The 8,835-nt window shown below is 40.9% G+C and overlaps 1 non-coding gene across 1 annotated transcript; it reads left to right on the forward strand.

The window, feature by feature from the left end:
* Positions 1 to 6,940: 6,940 nt before the first annotated feature.
* TRNAA-AGC (transfer RNA alanine (anticodon AGC)) lies at positions 6,941 to 7,013 on the forward strand. The gene has a single exon. It is a non-coding gene; the product is annotated as a tRNA-Ala (tRNA).
* The last annotated feature ends 1,822 nt before the right edge of the window (positions 7,014 to 8,835 follow it).

Raw genomic sequence — 8,835 nt, forward strand, 5'->3', positions numbered from 1 at the left:
TAAGGGAAGACAGGGAGAGAGAATCAAAGTCATTTTAGGAGTTGAAGTTAATTCATAGGCATGTGATTAAACCGAGACACACAAATTTCATTTTTAGGGGGAAGTTAAAAATAGTTTAGTATGAGTAAACTTTGAGAGTTAAGCATGGGACCTGTGTAAGTCTATTCTCATGCTGCTAATAAAGACATACCTGAGATTTGGTAACTTATAAAGGAAAGAGAATTAATTGACTCACAGTTCAGGATGGCTAGGGAGGCCTCAGGAACTTACAATCATGGCAGAATGGGAAGCAAACATGCCCTTCTTCACATGGTGGCAACAGGGAGAAGTGCCAAGCAGAAGACGAAGTAGCCCCCTATAAAACCATCAGATTTACTGAGAACTCACCATCCTGAGAACGACATGAGGGTGACTGACTCCCATGATTAAATTACCTCCCACGGGGTCTCTCCCACGACATGTGGGGATTATGGGAACTACAATTCAAGATGAGATTTGGGTGGGGACACAGCCCAACCATATCAGACCCAACATTAAAGTCTAAGAAGCTTTGACATTTAAGATGAAATTGGGAAGTGCTTGAAGGGTTGTAAACAGTGGCATCACAAGAAAGAAAATGTGTTTTTAAGATAACTTCAAAGGCTACAATACAGAGTATACATTAAAATACAATCACTAGATTAAAATAAAATAAACAGGGATATGGTTTGAGAACCTGCATAGTTATCTCAATGAGAAACAACATTACAGTGACTTCAACTAAGTGGAACAACGAAAACACTCATATACAGCTACTGCGAGTGCAAGTTAATGCTGTCGTTTGGAACGGAGTGTGGCACTGTGTAGTTGAAGATAACACTTTTCTTATCAGCAATTTTGTAGTCACTTGACAGGTTCTTCTTGTCTGCTGCCCAGAAAAGCTGATGCAGTGACAACAGCAGGTTTCGCAGCAAAAAAAGAATTTAATAATTGCAGGACCAGCCAAGTAGAAGGATGAAGGATAATCCACCTCCCCGAGAATGTGGAGGCCATGGTTTTTCCAGGATACTTTGGTGGACAGGGTGTTGGGACTGGGGAATGCTAATTTGTTGGGTTAGGGATGAAATGATAGGGGTTCGAAGCTGCTTCTTGCACTGAGTCAGTACGTGGATCAGGGGGTCATGAGACCAGTTGACCCAGTTTTTTTTTTTTTTTTTTTTTGAGATGGAGTTTCAATCTTTTTACCCAGACTGGAGTACAATGGCGCAATCTCGGCTCACCGCAACCTCCGCCTCCTGGGTTCAGGCAATTCTCCTGCCTCAGCCTCCTGAGTAGCTGGGATTACAGGCACATGCCACCATGCCCAGCTAATTTTTTGTATTTTTAGCAGAGACAAGGTTTCACCATGTTAACCAGGATGGTCTTGATCTCTTGACCTCGTGATCCACCCACCTCGGCCTCCCAAAGTGCTGGGATTACAGGCGTGAGCCACCACACCCGGCCCGAGCCAGTTTTTAAAAAAAATTTTTTAACATGGGTTACCTGTCCAGGTGGTGTCAGCTGGTTCATCAAAATACAGGGTCTAAAAAACACGTCAAACACCAATCTTAGGCTTTACAATAATGATTTTATCTATAGGAGCGACTGAGGAGGCTACAAATCTTGTGACTTCCAGCTACATTATTCCTGAATCATGATTTTAACCTTGTGCCTAATTTGTTAGTTTTATAAAGGTTGTTTCAGTCCCTTAGCAGGGAGGGGTTACTTTTGGGAAGCAGCTGTTATCATCTTTGTTTTAAAATTAAACTATAAATTCCTCCATAGTTAGCTTGGCATCTGCCCATGAATGAACAAGGACAGCTTGTGAAGTTAGAAGCAAGATAGTCAGCTATGTTAGATTTTTTCACTGTCATAATTTTTGCAAAGACGGTTTCAATTCCACTCATTTTTGTATAGAAAATGCATGCTTATGTGTACCAGGATACACATTCAGGAATGTTTAGAGTGGCATCATTTGTAGTAACTGAAGGCTAGATATAATAGAATAGCCATCAATGGCAATAAGGTTATACAAACTGTGAGATGTTCATACATGGAAGTCTGCACTGCAATGAAAATAACCAGGCAAGTGTTGATTCGACAACATACATGGAAATTAAAAACATAATGGAAAGTTGATACAAAAGAAGCCAGACCTAATAATATCCTAAATGATTCCACATGTATAAAGATTGAAAACATACATTTATACATGTATGCTTACATACATACACACAGAAGAATTTGGAAAGAGCAGACTCGCTGAGTCTTCTTGCCTTCATCTTTCTCCCATGCTGGATGCTCCTTGCCCTCAAACATTGGACTCCAAGTTCTTCAGTTTTTGGACTCTTGGACTTACATCAGGGCTTGCCAGGGGCTCTTGAGCCTTGGCCACAGACTAAAGGCTGCGCTGTTGGCTTCCGTACTTTTGAGGTTTTGGGACTCAGGCTGGCTTCCTTGCTCCTCAGCTTGCAGACTGCCTATTGTGGGATTTCAAATTGAGATTATGTGGGTCAATACTTCATAATAAACTCGCCTTCATATATACATTTATCATGTTCTGTTCCTCTAGAAAACCCTAATACATATTTAGGTGTACATAAAATAGATTTTGTGTACATATGCACATGTATATATACATGTATACACCATACGTACATATGACACATGCATGCATACACACACATGCACACACGTGTATGCATGAATATGTGTGCCTGTACATGCATGTGCATGGCCACACATACATGCATGTGTGTGCATGCATGCATGTGAACATATGCACACACAGACACGTGCACACATATGTGCACACAAAACGTATACATATACATGTGCGCACACATGAGCATGATGCACACATACATGTGCACAAATACACATACATATATATATGTATATACATGTGCAAGCACATACATGCAAATGCATGTGTATATGTATACACATAGATATGCCCATACACATATACACATACTTGGCACACACATACATGTGTGCACACATGCGCACCTAAACACATGCATGTGCACATGCAGGCATGAACTTGTAGACACGTATATATATGTGTACATGCATGGAGGCATGCATAGATGCATATACGTGCACATACATATATGCATACAAGTAGATAGGTGCTCACACACGTGTAGATGCATGTGTGTGAGCACCTATATGCATTTGTGCATGTGTATGCATGCACACATTCATGTGTACAATCGTGATACATGTGTGAGCACATGTGTATATGCAGATGTGCATGTACGTGTACATACATGAATGAACGTGTAGATGTATGTGTGCATGCATGTGTACACACATGCATGGACACATTCCGAATACACACATGCATGCACACATACCTACATGTATACACATAGACATATATGTATGAATTCACACATACACATATACGCATGGAAGCACATTTGGCTTTCAGGAGGACAGAGACTTTGTCACCTTGACAACTTTAGCCTCGCCTTCTTCTAGTCATCTTGCTGAGACCCTTCTGCCCATGTTTTTCTAACACTGTCGTAAGAGTACTTTTACCTATCATGGCAACTGGGGGTTATGAGAGCTTTTTGCACAGAAGGCTAGTTGCCTTCGTTGGAAAACTGATGATACATGAGGACTGACTGGGGTGGTAAATCCCTCACATGTTTCTTCAAATGAAAAATGAGGACTGTGGGATTCTCTGGCTGGATCTCAACACCTAGAGATGGATGTGGGCAATAGGAAGTGTTCAATAAGTATTAGCTGCTGCTTTGGTTGCCTTCTCCCTGTGGAAAGCTGGCCCCTCACGCTGAATTTGTATCATAGGCATTAATGAGGGCTTGACCGTATCAATATCTGATGAGAGATTTTGGTGCAGTTCTGTTGTCATGACTGATTTGCTCATTTGGTAGGTAGCATCCAACTTCTTGTGAACATAAAAATAAAATAAAGTAGATTATGGAGGAATAGAATACAGATACATAGTAAAGTATTATTAGAAAGTATGGATTCGGATAAAAGAGTCTAATTAAGAATTTGTGCATGATTCTTTTAAAATTCTTTTGAATCTTTTTTTTCTTTTTATCTGTTTTTCAAGTCTCCAGTTTTTGTCACCCTTCTCCCAACAGGTCAGAGGGATAGCTAATGGTCAGAAGAAATAATCCAGCAACTACCATAGCACTATCTCCTGCCTGCAGATGCCTCTTTTTGTTCAGCCTCTGTGGGAAGTAGCAGCACCGTCCAGTTCTCAGAGAGCAAGGTCTAGACTAACTCAGCTAACCCCATGTGCTAATCTGAGCTAACCCAGTTACCCTAGTGGATTTAAAGATTGAAGTTAGAACCCAGCAGAGTTCTCTTCCTGCAAAGAATAGGCTTCCCTCTAAGGTTTCACATAGATACTGGGTGAGGAAAGAGCCCTAAATGGCTTGAAAAACTGGATGCTCTCTAGGCAAAGCAGGAAGCCCTGCTATGGAAGAGCATCATTTGAGTATAAATCAGGGTCTCAGTACAAAGAGTGTGCTCAGGAAGTCAAGATGGTTAAGCAGAGAATCTGACCAGAATATCCGTGGTGGAGAGAAACAATCTTGTTGGGAGAAGAATCACAGTAATTGAGGGCTTAGAATAAAGGCTAAAAATGATTTAAAGAGAATGCAAAAAGAATCAGGCACAAATCCTTTACTACATTCTGTTGTAGAAATCTGACCTTACTATGTGTTTGTATTCATTTCTCCACAATCTTTATTTAATTTTTATTTTCATGGAGACTGGTTGGTGCCAACTAAATGAGCAAAACAGCCTGTGACAACAGAACTGCACTAAAGAAGTTTCTCATCGGCTCTTAGAGCAGGTTCCTTAAAGGTGAACAATATTCTACATACAAGGACTTTTTCAGCACCATACATTAGAAATTGGACTGGATGTTTACTATTTTTTATATAAGTTGGTTGATATGGCTTTTCAGCTTCCCTCAGTATCGTTATCCATATTTTGTAGATGACACTAAAGCTCAGAGAAGTTAAACCATTTTCCTCAAATCATGTAGCTTTAAATAGGAAAACCAGATATGAAAAGAAGATTTCTTCTTAAATTAAAAGAAAAAAAAGAACTCTTGCTTTACCCTAGCACGTAGTCTCCCCATCTGTTTTCGCCACAGCAGGGCATTGATGTCACATTCATTCACATAACAAATACAGATCAATGAGTGGATTCATTCATCAGATATGAATTCAGAATCTCTTGTGTCTACCATAGTAGGCTCCAGACTTCCCAGTGTCTTTGTCTCATCTCTGTCAAATCTCTCCAGCCCATGTCTTGGCAAAGATTACAGATCTTTGTTGCACAACATCTCCAGAATCTTTTTCTTTTCTTTCACTCACCTCTGTCTTCATCCATGCTATAGCATTTTGTTTTGTTTTTGTTTTTGTTTTTGAGATGGAGTCTCACTCTGTTGCCTAGGCTGGAGTGCAGTGGCATGATCTCGGCTCACTGCACCTCTGCCTCTTGGGTTCAAGCAATTCTGCTGCCTCAGCCTCCTGAGTAGCTGAGATTATAGGCGTGCACTACCATGTCTGGCTGTTTTGTATTTTTAGTAGAGATGGGGTTCCTCCAAGTTGGTCATGCTGGTCTCAAACTCCTGACCTCATGAGCCGCCCGCCTCGGCCTCCCAAAGTGCTGGGATTACAGGGGTAAGCCACCATGCCCGGCCACTACAGTGTTTATGGAGGATGCATGCTGCACTATGAAGTGTGATGGACACTGGCGCTGGAGAAAGACTCCTGCTGTCCACCTCAGGAGCTGACACAATAAACGTGGATAAACCTCAATCCTTTAATGTCTTTATGACTTCTTTCCCTTTCTCTCCAGTTATTGTTTTCTCATGTTCAAACTCTGACAGTAAAACTAAACACCTTTCTCTAATATGTTGCTTTAATTATTTAAGCCTTTTGCCTGGGATTTTTTCAAATTCACTTAAGTTTTCATAATACTCTCCCAACTTATCTCCAAGTGGCCAGGATTTTCAATCACTGTTTCCCTCCATGTGTATTTCTCTCTCTCACACACACACACACACACTCTCTCTCTCTCTCTCTCTCTCTCTCTCTCCACTTAAATTGAACAGGTTTATTTCTTCACTCAGGAATTCCTACAGACAGTCCGGTTTTCTCTACCCTGCGTCCACTGCTTCTCTGCATAGCTCAGTTTTGATTCTTACTTTGATATTTTACATATTCTTACACTCTGATGTGATCTTGTCTCTTTTTCTTTACGGCTCTACTCTGTAATTTTGTTGTTGTTGTTCTGACATATAGGTGGACATGTAACTGGTACATGGCACACCTTAGCAAGGAGGCAACCCACATCTCAGATGTTAGTAAAGGAAGCACTCTCCTTTACTAACTCTCCTAGTGTAGCGGTCAGCACACTGGCCTCATTCCTGAAAGGGCCTAGTTGCGAAAACAGCAGGAGCTTTTTGCCTTCCAGAAATCTGCACCATGTCACAACCCCCAGACAGTCTCAGCTACAAGGAACAAGTGATAATGCCATCCCATTTTGATAAACACACACACACACACACACACACACACACACACAAAATCATTTATTCATTTTTAATTATTTAATTTTTTCCTTTAATCTGTGGCACTTTAGCCAGGCAGGCCTAGACAGGCTTCCTTTGCTGGGATGTGCCTTTTTCTGTCCCAGAATACCCTAAACTTGACATTTTGGCAGTGCAAGTTTTCCCTTTGTGAATTTCTCCTGGTTCCCTTTTCTCCTGCTTCCTGGCAGAGAATGCACAGCCACAGGGCTCTTGCCCTGGGCCATCAATGAGAAGATCTGCCCTTAGAGGAACCCTGCTTTCACGCTGCAGGTCCTGAAATCACCTGTGTTCTATGCCACCCACTAAGGACAAACAAAGCTTCTCCAACAAGGGGAATTAGCTCAAGTGGTAGAGCGCTTGCTTAGCATGCAAGAGGTAGTGGGATCGATGCCCACATTCTCCAGACTTTATTATTTGGACCTCAGGTCTCCAAACCCGAGTCCATGTCTGAGCACAGAATGTTGCTTTGGATCAAGATGTAGGGACAGCAACAATACAGAACTGGTGACGGCTCTCTACTGGCATTCAGTATAGCATAGATCTACTGTGTAATTATATTCTGTTTCTTCAAGGAGCTGTGAAACCAAGGGACACATACAATTGCTCTTTTCTCCCTGTTTCTGCCTGCAGCTTGGTCCTAAATGCGAGACATTCGTGAAAAGTACAGGGAAGAGCCACCTGGGTAAGAACAGCCCCGGCTTTCTGGTCAGGGGACTGAAACCAGGATGTGTCAAGTAACTAGAATGTGCCTGGACAGATACTGTAGAAAGCAAACCCATAAAGTTGTTTGTGAACTTGTGGATGCACCTGCCAGCTGTGAATAAGTGACTCTAACCCCAATAATTTACCTAAAAAGACCCTGAGAACTGAACTGACCAATGGCCCACTTTCCAGTGCTCACTCTCCACTGGGTCATGCACACTCTGGAGTCCTCTGAATAGCCCTGTAAAGGCTTTGCAAGTAGAATTATCTTTGTAACAACAATACATGGAAGGCTGGCTGGTACTTGGAACTTGAATACAAGGCAATTGTGTGTCTGCAAAAACAAAAGGAGCAATACTGTCCTTAAGATTTCAACAAGACACAGTGTCTCATCACACAATACAAAGAAGTCCAGGTTACAACCCTGAAATATTCAGCATTAATAAACCTTTGGGAGGCTGAGGTGGGCAGATCACGAAGTCAAGAGATCGAGACCATGGTGAAACCCCATCCCTACTAAAAAATACAAAAATTAGCTGAGCATGGTGGTGCCTGCCTGTGGTCCCAGCTCCTCGGGAGGCTGAGGCAGGAGAATTGCTTGAACCCAGTAAGTGGAGGTTGCAGTGAGCCGAGATTGTGCCATTGTACTCCAGCCTGGCGCCTGGCAACAGAGCAAGACTCTGTCTCAAAAAAAAAAAAAAAAAAGAAAAGAAAAGAAAAGAAACAACAGGGAGATTGTAATTCACTTGACAAAGAGAATCCTCAAATAACAATACTGAAAGGACACAATGTCAAAATCATCTGACACATGTGTTAAAGCAGCTGTTATAACAATGTTCCTACAATTAGGGAATAACATTCTTGAAGTGAAAGAAAAGGTGGAAAGTCTCAGCAAATATCTGGAATATGTAAACACCAATTTTAAACTTAAGAGTTAAAAAAAGTATTAATCAAAAGTGTTAGGGGAAATAAAAAGCTCAATTGGATGATCTTAATAACAGAATGCAGATGACCAGAAAAAAAAACAAAAAACAAAAAGTTAATGAACTTGAAAACAGTCAAGAATATCTACATAATCTGAACTATAGAGAAAAAGGAGCATTTCTCTAGATAATCCAAGCCTTGGGGACAAACAAAAAATAACGAATCTAACATTCACATTATTGTAATCTGGAAAGAAGAGGACAAAGAGGTCTTTGTGAGAGAAAACTTTGAAGAACTAATGGCTGAAAATGAATCAAATTTGTTAAAAGATATAAACCAGATTATTAAAATTCAGCAAACCTCAAAGAGGATAAACCCAAAGAAACCCATAGCAAGACGTATCATAATCAAACTGCTGAAAACTAAGAAAATACAAAACAATGTTGAAAGCAGCCAAAGGAAAATGAAAGAGAAACTACCATACGAATGACTGTAGATTTCTCATCAGGAATCATAGGGGCCAGAAAAAAATGTCATAATATTCAGTAAGTACCAAAGGAAAAAGACCTGTCAACCCAGAATTCTATGTGGAGCAAAGT

Source organism: Aotus nancymaae, unplaced genomic scaffold, assembly GCF_030222135.1.
Source record: "Aotus nancymaae isolate 86718 unplaced genomic scaffold, 86718_ANA_hifiasm-v0.15.2.pri h1tg000051l, whole genome shotgun sequence".
Classification (NCBI taxonomy): domain Eukaryota; kingdom Metazoa; phylum Chordata; class Mammalia; order Primates; family Aotidae; genus Aotus; species Aotus nancymaae.